Source organism: Pelophylax lessonae (genome assembly GCF_965119305.1).
Source record: "Pelophylax lessonae genome assembly, chromosome: 1".
Taxonomy (NCBI): Eukaryota; Metazoa; Chordata; class Amphibia; order Anura; family Ranidae; genus Pelophylax; species Pelophylax lessonae.
The window spans coordinates 326,090,812-326,109,053 of record NC_138768.1 but is presented as its reverse complement, the minus strand read 5'-3'; positions in this window follow the sequence as shown (position 1 = coordinate 326,109,053).

Sequence of the window (18,242 nt, the reverse complement as noted above, 5' to 3'; positions counted from 1 at the left end):
GGATGAGGAGGAGGAGATGGAGGAGGAGATGGAGCCATGTTCACAGCAGGGTGGCACCCAGGCCAGCTCATGGCCATCACTGGTGCGTGGCTGGGGGGGTACAGAGGACACAGACGATACACCTCCCACAGAGGACAGCCTTTCGTTGCCTCTGGGAAGCCTGGCACACATGAGTGATTACATGCTGCAGTGTCTCCACAACGACCGCCGAGTTGCCCACATTCTAACTTGTGCTGATTACTGGGTGGCCACGCTGCTGGATCCCCGTTACAAGGACCATCCTTAATTCACTCACTGGAGCGCGATCGCAAGATGCGCGAGTACAAGCGCACGCTGGTAGACGCGATGCTGCTGGCATTCCCACCTGACAGCAGGGCCACAGTGGAAGCACAAGGCCAAGGCAGAGGATGAGGAGGAAGAGGTCGCCAACGCAACCAGGGCACCGCCAGCACCTCAGAAGGCAGGGTTATCATGGCCGAAATGTGGAAAAGCTTTGTCAGCACGCCACAACAAACAGCAGCACCAGCAGCTCATATGGAACGTCTTAGCAGGAGGCAGCATTTCACCAACATGGTGGAGCAGTATGTGTGTATGTATGTATGTATGCCTACATGTAGTGAATGACGGGTCTGCCCCCTTCAACTTCTGGGTCTCCAAATTGGGCACATGGCCTGAGCTTGCCCTTTACGCCTTGGAGGTTCTGGCGTGCCCTGCAGCCAGTGTATTATCTGAACGTGTATTTAGCACGGCTGGGGGCATTATCACAGACAAGCGCAGCCGCCTGTCCAGAGACAATGTGGACAAGCTCACGTTCATTAAAATGAACCAGGCATGGATCCCACAGGACTTTTCCATACCTTGTGCAGAATAGAGATGGATACTGACCTTACCCAGCCATTGTTTTATTTTTGATCTTTCTCACTCTTTTGGGGTGTACCCTCATTTAAAATGACTGAAAAAAAAGCAGTGTTGGCTACCTCGTCCTCCTCCACCGCCGCTTCCACCTATACCGCCACATCCACCACCACCTCAACCTCCCTCCTACTCCATATGGACCTCGTCCTTCACAGATGAAGAACATTTTTTTTATTTTTCTGTTTTTTTTTGTTGTTTTTAGTTATTTCCCTATCCACATTTGTTTGCAGAGTACTTGCCATGCTCTTAACTACGTTTTGCTGCCATTTGCAGCACTCTAGCCCTTTCCATTGGTGTTTTAGAGCCATTTTAGTGCCTGAAAGTTCGGGTCCCCATTGACTTCAATGGGGTTCGGTGTCCGGGTAAAGTTCGGAAAAAGTCCGGGACACAGACCCGGACTTTTTTTCAAGTTCGGCCGAACCCGCCGAACACGGACATCCAGGTGTCCGCTCAACTCTACTTGTAAACGCTTTTTGTAGCCAGCCAAGAGTCTTTCAATTCTTTTTTGAGGTATCTTTGCCCATTCTTCCTTACAAAAGTCTTCCAGTTCTTTGAGATTTCTTGGATGTCTGTCACGCACTGCTCTTTTAGGGTCTATACATAGATTTTTAATTAGGTCAGGAGATTGTGAAGGCCATGGCAAAACCTTCAGTTTACGCCTCTTGATGTGATCCCCCGTGGATTTCGAGGTGTGTTTAGGATCATTATCCATTTGTAGAAGCCATCCTCTCTTTAACGTCAGCTTTTTCAAAGATGGCATCAAGTTACTATCCAAACAAGCTGACATTTTATTGAATCCATTTTTCCTTCTACTCGTGAGATGTTCCCTGTGTCACTGGCTGCAATACAACCCCAAAGCATGATTGATCCACCCCCATGCTTAACAGTTGGACAGAGGTTCTTTTCATTAAATTCTGTGCCCCTTCTTCTCCAAATGTACCTTTGCTCATTCCGGCCAAAAAGTTCAATTTTAACCTCATCGGTCCACATAACTTGTTTCCAAAATGCATCAGACTTGTCTATATGTTCATTTGCAAAGTTCAAATGCTGATTTTTGTGGTGAGGATGTAGAAGAGGTTTTCTTCTGATGACCCTTCCATGAGGACCATATTTGTACAAGTATCTCTTTATAGTGGAATAGTGTAACACAACTCCAGTGTCTGCCAGATCTTTCTGGAGGGATCGTGCAGTCAAATGTGGGTTTTGAATTGTTTTTCTCACAATCCTGCGAGCTGTTCTGTCTGATATTTTTCTTGGTCTTCCAGATCTTGCTTTAACTTCCACTGTTCCTGATGACTGCCATTTCTTAATTACATTCCGAACAGAGGATATTGACATCTGAAAACGCTTTGCTATCTTCTTATAGCCTTCTCCAGCTTTGTGAACGTCAACTATTTTCAGTTTCAGTTTTCTAGACAACTGCTTAGATTGTTGGGGCAAGGTCAGATGAGTCTGGGCATTTAAAACCTTTGAGATTGACATCACCTGGTCTTCCCAGACGATGATTGAGAACAATCCATGGCACTGGCAGGTCTCAGCCTTGCAAAGGGGGCAGTGCATGCTATAAATTCTGCAGGGTGCTCAAACATTTGCAGACGCCATTTTTTGTTTTCTGTAATTTTGAAAGTTTCAATGATGGAAATAAAATCTAACTTTTGTTGACATATATATATAAGAATGTCTAATCTGTAATTTGATGCCTTTTGGAAATGTTTCCATCTTTCCTTGGCTTCTTTATGCACATTAATACAAATTTTTACCTGGGGTGCCCAAACTTTCGATCACCACTGTATATATGACCCCTTATATAAATAAGAAGGTCCCAACCACTTTTTGTTATGCAATCTCACTGCTCCGGCTTTCCTCCTTATATTCTTCCTTGGGGGAATATTCCCAGATCAGTCATCCTCCAGCTCCAGGGAATAAATCCAGGGGAGAACCACAAATATTGTAATGCCACTGTAACGCTCCTGCGTTTTTATATGGTGTGGATTTTCAGCTGCAGAAATAGTTCCACGTCAGCAGTCATGTAAGAGATATGCTGAGATACCATTCCCAACCTCAATGACTCATCATGTGTGGAAGGTCTTATTTCAGCCAGTAAATACACACAATTAGCAAGCTGGTTCTTAGAGTGACTTTATGCATGTGGTAACACAATGATGAAGGTTGAGGGATAGGTTGAGTGGAGGTGGTAGGTGATAGACACTTGAAGGTGAGACAGTAGCAGATGGATGCAGGAAGGTTTAGCAATGTTGTATGATAGCAGATGATAGAATAGCAGGTGGACATACAAAAGAGATCAACCCAGTGCAGAAAAGTAGCAGTAGTCTCAAGAGCTAGCAATCTAGTTTATGCAGATGTGATAAACAGTCTCTACTATGCAGAGCTAGATAGTGTAAGCTTAGTATAAGTTTATAGAGAATTCCCCTGCGGGGTACTTAGCACTATTAGCGATACAGCCGAAGGGTGGTTCAGGAGAGGCGGATGATCCAGTAGCGGGATACAGGGATCAGCGCAGCGAGGTTCCGTCAGCAAAGTAAGCTTGCAAGCATGGAAGCTTCAAGCAAGGTTAGCATCCAGCATAGGGGTGTTTGAACGAACACATGTGAGTGAGAACCGACGCCTTAAATAGCCATCTAGTCCGGCGCTGAGTGATGACAGCTCCAGTCTTAAAGGTGTATGCCCACCTTTCCAAAAGTAAATGGTAGGGCGCATACACTTGTGGAAAGTGTAATTTAGGGTACCAAAGGTACCGGAACATTACAGCCACTTTATTTATAATACTTAAAACATAACAAATTACATTTGTACATGTGAGGTTTAGCCTTATGGTTTTCTGCTGCTTACTATCCAATTTGGCCATGCATTCCACAACAGCAGAAATCATGCCACAAACGTGGCTCCGCCCAACATGTTTCATCGATAGGACATCTTCAGATATTGGTCCTAAAAATTTGTGTTTGATAAATGGCTGTGCAAATATCTTTTGACATAAAACTTGCAACTGCCACCATTTTCTTCTCTGTGGTCTCTGTTTTCAGAAAATATAACATGTTTTGGGGTTCTAAGTTTTTTGCTAGAAAAAAATTGTGCTTGCCATATGTGTTTAAAAACATGCCCTGGACAAATTGGTCGAAGGACATGAATGTATTAAGCTACTTCGGTCACAGGTTAGCTCTTTTGTGACTTTGTTGACCCCTTCTTTGTGACCCCTTTTTGTAGCCTAGGGCATTGAAATAATCAAAAGTGCCTTTGGTGTGAGTAATGCCTTGCCTGCGCCCACCCTATGGCAGTTGTTCTGAGAAAGTGCAACTGTAAATGTTTCAGGAGTAGTGATGGACGAACATCGGCCGGGGCGGTTCGCGAACGTCAGCCGTAAATTTTCTCAAAAGTCTGCGAACCGCAAGTTTGCGGCGGGCCCCATTGACTTTAATGGTAGGCAAACTTTAGAAACCTTTAGGTCATATTTGCAGCCACAAAAGACGTACTAGCTGTGCACAAATAGTTCCAGCACATGGACAATGTCATAACAGAAGTATTGCAATTGGAAAAGTTGCCCTAAAATCTTTTTTTTTTTTTTTTACAGCAAAACATTTTTTTTTTTCATAAATCAGCCAGAACTGACAGCAGCCAGTAAATACATCTCTAATACATATAGGTTCCATTCACACATCTGTAAAATGGGTCCGCATCCATTCCACAATGTGGCGGAACCTTTACAGACCCATTGATTTTCAATTCCAGTCTGAAAAATTAGGCATTCACAGGATAAAGAAGTAAGTGTCGGCCATTCCAGGCCCCAAAAATTAGCCCACATACGTTTACCTGACAGCTAAGAAAGTAGTATTCTGTGGCTTAAGGTTCATTAGGCATTCACAGGATACAGAAGTAAGTGTCGGCCAGTATTGACCCCAAAAAATTAGTCCACATGGGTTTACCTGACAGCTAAGAACGTAGTACTCTGTGGCTGAAGGTACATTAGGCATTCACAGGATAAAGAAGTAAGTGTCGGCCAGTATAGGCCCCAAAAATTAGCCCACATGGGTTTACCTGACAGCTAAGAACGTAGTATTTGGTGGCTGGAGGTACATTACACATTCACAGGATACATAAGTAAGTGTCGGCCTGTATAGGCCCCAAAAATTAGCCCACATAAAGGGGCACTCTGACGGGGACACACTAGATATAAAGGGGCACTCTGACAGGGACACACTGTCAGCCTGTTTCCCCCCTCATCCAGCCTGTGTCCCCCCTCATCCAGTCTGTATTCCCCCATCATTCAGCCCATGTCACTGCTGTCATGCAGCCCGTGTCCCTCGCCGTCATTCAGCCTGTGTCCGTGTCCCCATCAGAGTCCTCCTTTACATCCATTGTGTCCCTTTCAGAGTCCCTCCTTTACATCCATGTCCCCATCAGAGTGCTCCTTTACATCCAGTGTGTCCCCGTCAGAGTGCCCCTTTATGAGTCCCGCTCCAAGTTCCCCTTTATTATTCCAGTCAGAGTGCCCCTTTAATATTGCGGTCAGAGTGTCCCTTTAATATTGCGGTCAGAGTTCTCCTTTATTATTCCCGTCAGAGTGCCCCTTTAATATTGTGGTCAGAGTGCCCCTTTATTATTCCCATCAGAGTTCCCCTTTATTATTCCCGTCAGAGTGCCTCTTTAATATTGTGGTCAGAGTTCCCCTTTAAAATCGCGGTCAGAGTGCCCCTTTATTATTCCTGTCAGAGTGCCCCTTTATTATTCCTGTCAGAGTGCCCCTTTAATATTTCGGTCAGAGTTCCCCTTTAATATTGCGGTCAGAGTTTACCTTTAATATTGCGGTCAGAGTGCCCCTTTATTATTCCCGTCAGAGTGTCCCTTTAATATTGCGGTCAGAGTGTCCCTTTAATATTGCGGTCAGAGTTCCCCTTTATTATTCCCATCACAGTGACCCTTTAATATTGCGGTCAGAGTGCCCCTTTAATATTGCGGTCAGAGTTCCCCTTTAATATTGCGGTCAGAGTGCCCCTTTCATATTGCGGTCAGAGTTCCCCTTTATTATTCCCGTCAGAGTTCCCCTTTATTATTCCCGTCAGAGTGCCCCTTTAATATTGCGGTCAGAGTGCCCCTTTAATATTGTGGTCAGATTGCCCCTTTATTATTCCTGTCAGAGTGCCCCTTTAATATTTCGGTCAGAGTGCTCCTTTAATATTGCGGTCAGAGTGCCCCTTTAATATTGCGGTCAGAGTTCCCCTTTATTATTGCGGTCAGAGTGCCCCTTTATTATTCCAGTCAGAGTGCCCCTTTGATATTGCGGTCAGAGTGCCCCTTTAATATTGCGATCAGAGTGCCCCTTTAATATTGCAGTCAGAGTTCCCCTTTAATATTGGGGTCAGAGTGCCCCTTTAATATTGCGGTCAGAGTGCCCCTTTCATATTGCGGTCAGAGTGCCCCTTTTGCAGCAACTCTCAGTCACTACACCTGCCACAATGCTGCACAGTGCACAATAATACTACTACAGTAATCCACTATAATATGCTTTCTACAAAGTATATTATACATTGGATTACCCCCCTCCCCCTCCCCCTATATAGTGCACTGCACACCAATACCAAAAAAAATTGCAGCCCTTTAAATGACTTTTGTGGACATTAACAGAGTGATTTTTGTCACTTCAGATGCCGATTTCTAACTGCCCCTAAAGCACAGACTGGATACCTCTCCCTATACTGAAGAGAGACTGGACCTATACCGAAATACCAGCCCTGAAAAGGACTTTTGTGGACATTAACAGAGCGATTTGTGTGACTGCTGCCGATCTCTAATTGCCCCTAAAGCACCGACTGGATACCTGCCCCTAACCTGAAAAGATACGAGTAGACCTATACCGAAATACCAGCCCTGAAAAGGACTTTTGTGGATCTTCACAGAGCTATTTGTGTCTGGCAATCTCTCCCTGATGCATACAGCAGACCTCTCCCTATGCTGACAAAATGCGGAATGTGAAATGGCCGACAGCTCAGGTCTATTTATAGGGTAGGGGGCATGTCCATGTGCTGAAATGTTACAATTGGCTGTCCCGTTCCAACTGACGGTTATGTCATGGGTCAAAGTTCTTCTGAATGAAAAAGAAAATGGCGGCACGGACATACTCGCGAACACCGGCAAAAGTCTGACTTTTTGCGAACAAGCTAAATTTGCCGCAAACCGACCGCCGGGCGAACGGCAAGGCCATCTCTATTCAGGAGCTTGTCATAACAACAAAAAGGCTGTTAACGTGTAATTTAAAAAAAAAAGCTAAAAGGTAGGATTTTAATGAAAGAAAATTGACCAATAGGGTATTATCTGTCATAAATCATTCTCCCTACCTGTTAGTGTGTGTGTAAACTGAGCATATGCAGATCAGTATACTTTTATGGAATGGATATGTGCTGTGATGATGTTACTCGAGTGTACAATTGAAGTGACATTAATGTGGCTCGGCCAACCAAGAGTCAGAATCTGTAAGGAAGACAGGGAGAAGATGACTGATAGAAGCACTGTCACCACAGAACTGGATGGGATCACTAGCCAGGTATGTCTGCCATGCTATTATGCTGTGTATACTAGCACATTATGGTTAAAAGCTTCTAAGGCCCAATTACAATTTTTTTTTTATTCTGCGTTAATGTCCAGAGAGACATTCTTTCTTCATGTCTACATATTGGGTGATGGATAAATATTTTTTTCTTCATTATATGTCAAATGCTGGAATCTCACCTGTCTCTACACTGGTATATTGATTTAAATTAAAATTTTCACTATTTACAAAGCTTTAGTTTTTTATAGGTTTACTAAGATGCCTCCATTGTTTTTCTTTAAAGCAGTTCATGTATATGCTGTTGGTTATTTTGTTACACTGTGTATCTTGCACAATAATATGTGGCAGATTCTTCCATTTTCATTCCAGTGAGTTTTAAAAACACTTCTCCTTTATTTGTGTCTCTGGACAGAGTCAGTCGTCCCTGAACAGAGCTGGCATAATTTATGACTGCATTATGACATATTCTCCCCAACCACACCAGTGGTTTCCTTTCTGATTGTCGGACCCATTCCACACAGTGCATGTTAGTGCTGTCAGTGAGGGAGGCTCCAGTCACTTTACAGGTCATTTCCAGAGTCTCTGATGGCTTCACAGTCCCAGGACCAGACTCCACCATTGTGATTTGTGATGTGACATCTGAAAAATATATATTGTATTTGGTTATACATTACATGTCCTGTAGCTTAGAAACTTTAAATAAGTAATCTAAATAAAAAGAAACACACATTGTACTGAAGACAAAATAAGGAGTAACCACAAGAGATGTGTCATGTCTGAAGTTGTGATTTGAATTCGGTTGCACTGATTCTGATCAGTTAACTTTCCCTATATAATGCTCTGTATTTAAACAGAAATTTACTTTGAATACGTTTTGCATAAACTGAAATGATTGGGTGAGTGGAACAGATGATATGCTAGATTTGTTTTAAAGCAGAACTGTTACTTTCTCCTGCAGGAAGTTCTTTGTTTAAACAAAATGTTTATAGAAGTAGTTTTCACCGACTGAAATAGCTGAGTTTATCTAAAAGGACAAGTGTAGTCACCAGTGGCGCTGGTGCTCAAAAGTTTTGGGGGGGAGGTTTGCGCAAAAAGAAAAATGCGGCAAAAAACTCGGTAAAAATTGCGTGACTTTGAGGTCCCCTGCCAGCACAAATCCCCCCAATCCCTCCACAAACCCCTGCCAGTTAACTTTCCCACTGGCATGGGAAAGCCTTCTCCAGCTTTGTGAACATCAACTATTTTCAGTTTCAGTTTTCTAGACAACTGCTTAGATTGTTGGGGGCAAGGTCAGATGAGTCTGGGCATTTAAAACCTTTGAGATTGACATCACCTGGTCTTCCCAGACGATGATTGAGAACAATCCATGGCACTGGCAGGTCTCAGCCTTGCAAAGGGGGCAGTGCATGCTATAAATTCTGCAGGGTGCTCAAACATTTGCAGACGCCATTTTTTGTTTTCTGTAATTTTGAAAGTTTCAATGATGGAAATAAAATCTAACTTTTGTTGACATATATATATAAGAATGTCTAATCTGTAATTTGATGCCTTTTGGAAATGTTTCCATCTTTCCTTGGCTTCTTTATGCACATTAATACAAATTTTTACCTGGGGTGCCCAAACTTTCGATCACCACCGCTTATATGACCCCTTATATAAATAAGAAGGTCCCAACCACTTTTTGTTATGCAATCTCACTGCTCCGGCTTTCCTCCTTATATTCTTCCTTGGGGGAATATTCCCAGATCAGTCATCCTCCAGCTCCAGGGAATAAATCCAGGGGAGAACCACAAATATTGTAATGCCACTTTATTTATAATACTTAAAACATAACAAATTACATTTGTACATGTGAGGTTTAGCCTTATGGTTTTCTGCTGCTTACTATCCAATTTGGCCATGCATTCCACAACAGCAGAAATCATGCCACAAACGTGGCTCCACCCAACATGTTTCATCGATAGGACATCTTCAGATATTGGTCCTAAAAATTTGTGTTTGATAAATGGCTGTGCAAATATCTTTTGACATAAAACTTGCAACTGCCACCATTTTCTTCTCTGTGGTCTCTGTTTTCAGAAAATATAACATGTTTTGGGGTTCTAAGTTTTTTGCTAGAAAAAAATTGTGCTTGCCATATGTGTTTAAAAACATGCCCTGGACAAATTGGTCGAAGGACATGAATGTATTAAGCTACTTCGGTCACAGGTTAGCTCTTTTGTGACTTTGTTGACCCCTTCTTTGTGACCCCTTTTTGTAGCCTAGGGCATTGAAATAATCAAAAGTGCCTTTGGTGTGAGTAATGCCTTGCCTGCGCCCACCCTATGGCAGTTGTTCTGAGAAAGTGCAACTGTAAATGTTTCAGGAGTAGTGATGGACGAACATCGGCCGGGGCGGTTCGCGAACGTCAGCCGTAAATTTTCTCAAAAGTCCGCGAACCGCAAGTTTGCGGCGGGCCCCATTGACTTTAATGGTAGGCAAACTTTAAAAACCTTTAGGTCATATTTGCAGCCACAAAAGACGTACTAGCTGTGCACAAATAGTTCCAGCACATGGACAATGTCATAACAGAAGTATTGCAATTGGAAAAGTTGCCCTAAAATCTTTTTTTTTTTTTTTTACAGCAAAACATTTTTTTTTTTCATAAATCAGCCAGAACTGACAGCAGCCAGTAAATACATCTCTAATACATATAGGTTCCATTCACACATCTGTAAAATGGGTCCGCATCCATTCCACAATGTGGCGGAACCTTTACAGACCCATTGATTTTCAATTCCAGTCTGAAAAATTAGGCATTCACAGGATAAAGAAGTAAGTGTCGGCCATTCCAGGCCCCAAAAATTAGCCCACATACGTTTACCTGACAGCTAAGAAAGTAGTATTCTGTGGCTTAAGGTTCATTAGGCATTCACAGGATACAGAAGTAAGTGTCGGCCAGTATTGGCCCCAAAAAATTAGTCCACATGGGTTTACCTGACAGCTAAGAACGTAGTACTCTGTGGCTGAAGGTACATTAGGCATTCACAGGATACAGAAGTAAGCGTCGGCCAGTATAGGCCCCAAAAATTAGCCCACATGGGTTTACCTGACAGCTAAGAACGTAGTATTTGGTGGCTGGAGGTACATTACACATTCACAGGATACATAAGTAAGTGTCGGCCTGTATAGGCCCCAAAAATTAGCCCACATAAAGGGGCACTCTGACGGGGAAACACTAGATATAAAGGGGCACTCTGACAGGGACACACTGTCAGCCTGTGTACCCCCTCATCCAGCCTGTGTCCCCCCTCATCCAGTCTGTATTCCCCCGTCATTCAGCCCATGTCACTGCTGTCATGCAGCCCGTGTCCCCCGCCGTCATTCAGCCTGTGTCCGTGTCCTCATCAGAGTCCTCCTTTACATCCATTGTGTCCCTTTTAGAGTCCCTCCTTTACATCCATGTCCCCATCAGAGTGCTCCTTTACATCCAGTGTGTCCCCGTCAGAGTGCCCCTTTATGTGTCCCGCTCCAAGTTCCCCTTTATTATTCCAGTCAGAGTGCCCCTTTAATATTGCGGTCAGAGTGTCCCTTTAATATTGCGGTCAGAGTTCTCCTTTATTATTCCCGTCAGAGTGCCCCTTTAATATTGCGGTCAGAGTGCCCCTTTATTATTCCCATCAGAGTTCCCCTTTATTATTCCCGTCAGAGTGCCTCTTTAATATCGTGGTCAGAGTTCCCCTTTAAAATCGCGGTCAGAGTGCCCCTTTATTATTCCTGTCAGAGTGCCCCTTTAATATTTCGGTCAGAGTTCCCCTTTAATATTGCGGTCAGAGTTTACCTTTAATATTGCGGTCAGAGTGCCCCTTTATTATTCCCGTCAGAGTGTCCCTTTAATATTGCAGTCAGAGTGTCCCTTTAATATTGCGGTCAGAGTTCCCCTTTATTATTCCCATCACAGTGCCCCTTTAATATTGCGGTCAGAGTGCCCCTTTAATATTGTGGTCAGATTGCCCCTTTATTATTCCCGTCAGAGTGCCCCTTTAATATTTCGGTCAGAGTGCTCCTTTAATATTGCGGTCAGAGTGCCCCTTTAATATTGCGGTCAGAGTTCCCCTTTATTATTGCGGTCAGAGTGCCCCTTTATTATTCCAGTCAGAGTGCCCCTTTGATATTGCGGTCAGAGTGCCCCTTTAATATTGCGATCAGAGTGCCCCTTTAATATTGCAGTCAGAGTTCCCCTTTAATATTGGGGTCAGAGTGCCCCTTTAATATTGCGGTCAGAGTGCCCCTTTCATATTGCGGTCAGAGTGCCCCTTTTGCAGCAACTCTCAGTCACTACACCTGCCACAATGCTGCACAGTGCACAATAATACTACTACAGTAATCCACTATAATATGCTTTCTACAAAGTATATTATACAGTGGATTACCCCCCTCCCCCTCCCCCTATATAGTGCACTGCACATCAATACCAAAAAAAATTGCAGCCCTTTAAATGACTTTTGTGGACATTAACAGAGCGATTTTTGTCACTTCAGATGCCGATCTCTAACTGCCCCTAAAGCACAGACTGGATACCTCTCCCTATACTGAAGAGAGACTGGACCTATACCGAAATACCAGCCCTGAAAAGGACTTTTGTGGACATTAACAGAGCGATTTGTGTGACTGCTGCCGATCTCTAATTGCCCCTAAAGCACCGACTGGATACCTGCCCCTAACCTGAAAAGATACGAGTAGACCTATACCGAAATACCAGCCCTGAAAAGGACTTTTGTGGATCTTCACAGAGCTATTTGTGTCTGGCAATCTCTCCCTGATGCATACAGCAGACCTCTCCCTATGCTGACAAAATGCGGAATGTGAAATGGCCGACAGCTCAGGTCTATTTATAGGGTAGGGGGCATGTCCATGTGCTGAAATGTTACAATTGGCTGTCCCATTCCACCTGACGGTTATGTCATGGGTCAAAGTTCTTCTGAATGAAAAAGAAAATGGCAGCGCGGACATACTCGCGAACACCGGCAAAAGTCTGACTTTTTGCGAACAAGCAAATTTGCCTCAAACCGACCGCCGGGCGAACGGCAAGGCCATCTCTATTCAGGAGCTTGTCATAACAACAAAAAGGCTGTTAACGTGTAATTTAAAAAAAAAGCTAAAAGGTAGGATTTTAATGAAAGAAAATTGACCAATAGGGTATTATCTGTCATAAATCATTCTCCCTACCTGTTAGTGTGTGTGTAAACTGAGCATATGCAGATCAGTATACTTTTATGGAATGGATATGTGCTGTGATGATGTTACTCGAGTGTACAATTGAAGTGACATTAATGTGGCTCGGCCAACCAAGAGTCAGAATCTGTAAGGAAGACAGGGAGAAGATGACTGATAGAAGCACTGTCACCACAGAACTGGATGGGATCACTAGCCAGGTATGTCTGCCATGCTATTATGCTGTGTATACTAGCACATTATGGTTAAAAGCTTCTAAGGCCCAATTACAATTTTTTTTTTTATTCTGCGTTAATGTCCAGAGAGACATTCTTTCTTCATGTCTACATATTGGGTGATGGATAAATATTTTTTTCTTCATTATATGTCAAATGCTGGAATCTCACCTGTCTCTACACTGGTATATTGATTTAAATTAAAATTTTCACTATTTACAAAGCTTTAGTTTTTTATAGGTTTACTAAGATGCCTCCATTGTTTTTCTTTAAAGCAGTTCATGTATATGCTGTTGGTTATTTTGTTACACTGTGTATCTTGCACAATAATATGTGGCAGATTCTTCCGTTTTCATTCCAGTGAGTTTTAAAAACACTTCTCCTTTATTTGTGTCTCTGGACAGAGTCAGTCGTCCCTGAACAGAGCTGGCATAAGCTGTGTATGCATTATGACATATTCTCCCCAACCACACCAGTGGTTTCCTTTCTGATTGTCGGACCCATTCCACACAGTGCATGTTAGTGCTGTCAGTGAGGGAGGCTCCAGTCACTTTACAGGTCATTTCCAGAGTCTCTGATGGCTTCACAGTCCCAGGACCAGACTCCACCATTGTGATTTGTGATGTGACATCTGAAAAATATATATTGTATTTGGTTATACATTACATGTCCTGTAGCTTAGAAACTTTAAATAAGTAATCTAAATAAAAAGAAACACACATTGTACTGAAGACACAATAAGGAGTAACCACAAGAGATGTGTCATGTCTGAAGTTGTGATTTGAATTCGGTTGCACTGATTCTGATCAGTTAACTTTCCCTATATAATGCTCTGTATTTAAACAGAAATTTACTTTGAATACGTTTTGCATAAACTGAAATGATTGGGTGAGTGGAACCGATGATATGCTAGATTTGTTTTAAAGCAGAACTGTTACTTTCTCCTGCAGGAAGTTCTTTGTTTAAACAAAATGTTTATAGAAGTAGTTTTCACCGACTGAAATAGCTGAGTTTATCTAAAAGGACAAGTGTAGTCACCAGTGGCGCTGGTGCTCAAAATTTTTTGGGGGGGGGGGGGTTTGCGCAAAAAGAAAAATGTAATAGGTATTGCTTTGCGGCAAAAAACGCGGTAAAAATTGCGTGACTTTGAGGTCCCCTGCCAGCACAAATCCCCCCAATCCCTCCACAAACCCCTGCCAGTTAACTTTCCCACTGGCATGGGAAAGCCTTCTCCAGCTTTGTGAACATCAACTATTTTCAGTTTCAGTTTTCTAGACAACTGCTTAGATTGTTGGGGCAAGGTCAGATGAGTCTGGGCATTTAAAACCTTTGAGATTGACATCACCTGGTCTTCCCAGACGATGATTGAGAACAATCCATGGCACTGGCAGGTCTCAGCCTTGCAAAGGGGGCAGTGCATGCTATAAATTCTGCAGGGTGCTCAAACATTTGCAGACGCCATTTTTTGTTTTCTGTAATTTTGAAAGTTTCAATGATGGAAATAAAATCTAACTTTTGTTGACATATATATATAAGAATGTCTAATCTGTAATTTGATGCCTTTTGGAAATGTTTCCATCTTTCCTTGGCTTCTTTATGCACATTAATACAAATTTTTACCTGGGGTGCCCAAACTTTCGATCACCACCGCTTATATGACCCCTTATATAAATAAGAAGGTCCCAACCACTTTTTGTTATGCAATCTCACTGCTCCGGCTTTCCTCCTTATATTCTTCCTTGGGGGAATATTCCCAGATCAGTCATCCTCCAGCTCCAGGGAATAAATCCAGGGGAGAACCACAAATATTGTAATGCCACTTTATTTATAATACTTAAAACATAACAAATTACATTTGTACATGTGAGGTTTAGCCTTATGGTTTTCTGCTGCTTACTATCCAATTTGGCCATGCATTCCACAACAGCAGAAATCATGCCACAAACGTGGCTCCACCCAACATGTTTCATCGATAGGACATCTTCAGATATTGGTCCTAAAAATTTGTGTTTGATAAATGGCTGTGCAAATATCTTTTGACATAAAACTTGCAACTGCCACCATTTTCTTCTCTGTGGTCTCTGTTTTCAGAAAATATAACTTGTTTTGGGGTTCTAAGTTTTTTGCTAGAAAAAAATTGTGCTTGCCATATGTGTTTAAAAACATGCCCTGGACAAATTGGTCGAAGGACATGAATGTATTAAGCTACTTCGGTCACAGGTTAGCTCTTTTGTGACTTTGTTGACCCCTTCTTTGTGACCCCTTTTTGTAGCCTAGGGCATTGAAATAATCAAAAGTGCCTTTGGTGTGAGTAATGCCTTGCCTGCGCCCACCCTATGGCAGTTGTTCTGAGAAAGTGCAACTGTAAATGTTTCAGGAGTAGTGATGGACGAACATCGGCCGGGGCGGTTCGCGAACGTCAGCCGTAAATTTTCTCAAAAGTCCGCGAACCGCAAGTTTGCGGCGGGCCCCATTGACTTTAATGGTAGGCAAACTTTAAAAACCTTTAGGTCATATTTGCAGCCACAAAAGACGTACTAGCTGTGCACAAATAGTTCCAGCACATGGACAATGTCATAACAGAAGTATTGCAATTGGAAAAGTTGCCCTAAAATCTTTTTTTTTTTTTTTTACAGCAAAACATTTTTTTTTTTCATAAATCAGCCAGAACTGACAGCAGCCAGTAAATACATCTCTAATACATATAGGTTCCATTCACACATCTGTAAAATGGGTCCGCATCCATTCCACAATGTGGCGGAACCTTTACAGACCCATTGATTTTCAATTCCAGTCTGAAAAATTAGGCATTCACAGGATAAAGAAGTAAGTGTCGGCCATTCCAGGCCCCAAAAATTAGCCCACATACGTTTACCTGACAGCTAAGAAAGTAGTATTCTGTGGCTTAAGGTTCATTAGGCATTCACAGGATACAGAAGTAAGTGTCGGCCAGTATTGGCCCCAAAAAATTAGTCCACATGGGTTTACCTGACAGCTAAGAACGTAGTACTCTGTGGCTGAAGGTACATTAGGCATTCACAGGATAAAGAAGTAAGTGTCGGCCAGTATAGGCCCCAAAAATTAGCCCACATGGGTTTACCTGACAGCTAAGAACGTAGTATTTGGTGGCTGGAGGTACATTACACATTCACAGGATACATAAGTAAGTGTCGGCCTGTATAGGCCCCAAAAATTAGCCCACATAAAGGGGCACTCTGACGGGGAAACACTAGATATAAAGGGGCACTCTGACAGGGACACACTGTCAGCCTGTGTCCCCCCTCATCCAGCCTGTGTCCCCCCTCATCCAGTCTGTATTCCCCCGTCATTCAGCCCATGTCACTGCTGTCATGCAGCCCGTGTCCCCCGCCGTCATTCAGCCTGTGTCCGTGTCCTCATCAGAGTCCTCCTTTACATCCATTGTGTCCCTTTCAGAGTCCCTCCTTTACATCCATGTCCCCATCAGAGTGCTCCTTTACATCCAGTGTGTCCCCGTCAGAGTGCCCCTTTATGTGTCCCGCTCCAAGTTCCCCTTTATTATTCCAGTCAGAGTACCCCTTTAATATTGCGGTCAGAGTGTCCCTTTAATATTGCGGTCAGAGTTCTCCTTTATTATTCCCGTCAGAGTGCCCCTTTAATATTGCGGTCAGAGTGCCCCTTTATTATTCCCATCAGAGTTCCCCTTTATTATTCCCGTCAGAGTGCCTCTTTAATATCGTGGTCAGAGTTCCCCTTTAAAATCGCGGTCAGAGTGCCCCTTTATTATTCCTGTCAGAGTGCCCCTTTAATATTTCGGTCAGAGTTCCCCTTTAATATTGCGGTCAGAGTTTACCTTTAATATTGCGGTCAGAGTGCCCCTTTATTATTCCCGTCAGAGTGTCCCTTTAATATTGCAGTCAGAGTGTCCCTTTAATATTGCGGTCAGAGTTCCCCTTTATTATTCCCATCACAGTGCCCCTTTAATATTGCGGTCAGAGTGCCCCTTTAATATTGCGGTCAGAGTTCCCCTTTATTATTCCCGTCAGAGTTCCCCTTTATTATTCCCGTCAGAGTGCCCCTTTAATATTGCGGTCAGAGTGCCCCTTTAATATTGTGGTCAGATTGCCCCTTTATTATTCCCGTCAGAGTGCCCCTTTAATATTTCGGTCAGAGTGCTCCTTTAATATTGCGGTCAGAGTGCCCCTTTAATATTGCGGTCAGAGTTCCCCTTTATTATTGCGGTCAGAGTGCCCCTTTATTATTCCAGTCAGAGTGCCCCTTTGATATTGCGGTCAGAGTGCCCCTTTAATATTGCGATCAGAGTGCCCCTTTAATATTGCAGTCAGAGTTCCCCTTTAATATTGGGGTCAGAGTGCCCCTTTAATATTGCGGTCAGAGTGCCCCTTTCATATTGCGGTCAGAGTGCCCCTTTTGCAGCAACTCTCAGTCACTACACCTGCCACAATGCTGCACAGTGCACAATAATACTACTACAATAATCCACTATAATATGCTTTCTACAAAGTATATTATACATTGGATTACCCCCCTCCCCCTCCCCCTATATAGTGCACTGCACACCAATACCAAAAAAAATTGCAGCCCTTTAAATGACTTTTGTGGACATTAACAGAGCGATTTGTGTCACTTCAGATGCCGATCTCTAACTGCCCCTAAAGCACAGACTGGATACCTCTCCCTATACTGAAGAGAGACTGGACCTATACTGAAATACCAGCCCTGAAAAGGACTTTTGTGGACATTAACAGAGAGATTTGTGTGACTGCTGCCGATCTCTAATTGCCCCTAAAGCACCGACTGGATACCTGCCCCTAACCTGAAAAGATACGAGTAGACCTATACCGAAATACCAGCCCTGAAAAGGACTTTTGTGGATCTTTACAGAGCTATTTGAGTCTGGCAATCTCTCCCTGATGCATACAGCAGACCTCTCCCTATGCTGACAAAATGCGGAATGTGAAATGGCCGACAGCTCAGGTCTATTTATAGGGTAGGGGGCATGTCCATGTGCTGAAATGTTACAATTGGCTGTCCCGTTCCACCTGACGGTTATGTCATGGGTCAAAGTTCTTCTGAATGAAAAAGAAAATGGCAGCGCGGACATACTCGCGAACACCGGCAAAAGTCTGACTTTTTGCGAACAAGCAAATTTGCCGCAAACCGACCGCCGGGCGAACGGCAAGGCCATCTCTATTCAGGAGCTTGTCATAACAACAAAAAGGCTGTTAACGTGTAATTTAAAAAAAAAGCTAAAAGGTAGGATTTTAATGAAAGAAAATTGACCAATAGGGTATTATCTGTCATAAATCATTCTCCCTACCTGTTAGTGTGTGTGT